Source organism: Microtus pennsylvanicus, chromosome 1 (genome assembly GCF_037038515.1).
Source record: "Microtus pennsylvanicus isolate mMicPen1 chromosome 1, mMicPen1.hap1, whole genome shotgun sequence".
Classification (NCBI taxonomy): Eukaryota; Metazoa; Chordata; class Mammalia; order Rodentia; family Cricetidae; genus Microtus; species Microtus pennsylvanicus.
This window is the reverse complement of record NC_134579.1, coordinates 9,217,188-9,218,259: the sequence shown is the minus strand read 5'-3', so window position 1 is coordinate 9,218,259 and position 1,072 is coordinate 9,217,188.

Below are 1,072 nucleotides of genomic sequence, written 5' to 3'. Positions count from 1 at the left end.
AACAACTCTAATAAAGGAAAATATCTATTTTTTATTTTTTACAGTTTTAGATGTTTAGGTCAGTGCTATCAAAGCAGGAACCATGATGGCATGCAGGCCCACATGGTGATGTAGACGTAGTTGATATTTGTGCATGTGCATCCACAAGCAACAGGAAGAGAGAGACATTTGGTCTGGCTTGGAAACCACAAAGCTCACTCAAAATGACAGACTTCATCCAACAATGTCACAGCTACTCCAACAATACCACATCTCTTAATCTCTGTCAAACATTACAACTCTTTCTAACTAAGTTTTCAAATATATGAACCTATGAGGGCCATTCTTATTCTCCACCACATAATTCTGACACATATTAGGAGGCCTCTATGGTGTGCAAATCTCTTTGCATTGCTGTCTTCCAGTCTCCTATTAGGAAGGCCCATTAAGCTATGATTTTAGCATTCACCTACTTTCTTATTCTTCACATTTCTCCAAAATGAACATGTTCATGACTATCCTAGGAAAAGCTCATGTTTGGTACTAACTTCTGTGTTTGCTGCTTTTCAATTACAGTGAAAAAACAGTATGGCAACAGCAACTTATAACTGGACTTACCCTTCTGAGGACTATATTCCATGGTGGCAGAGCAAAAAAAAAGAGAGCAGGAATATCGGTGAATTCATATCTTGATATGCTAGTAGGTACAGAGAAAGAAGGTACACAGGGAATTTCACAAGGCTCTTGAAGCCTCGAATCCTGCCACCATTTGCACACCCCCTCCAACAAATCCACACTCCTAGTCCATTCCAAACTGTCCTTTCCCACCAGTTCAATCGTATAAGCTTTTGAGGGCATTTCTCATTCAAACTACTACAGTGGCTTCGGGTAGTAATCAGTTTTATGATACAGAAGCAATAGTTTGTGTATGTACGAGTGTGTGTGTGAGTGTGTGTAGCACTTTAGTAGTAACTACTTTAAGCTTTATGTCTTGGATATTTACCTTAAAAATTGCCAAAATTGACTGTTTCTGTAAGTGAAAGGATCAGATAGAGTAGAAGAGCGAGGAGATGTTAAGAAAAGTGATAAATGG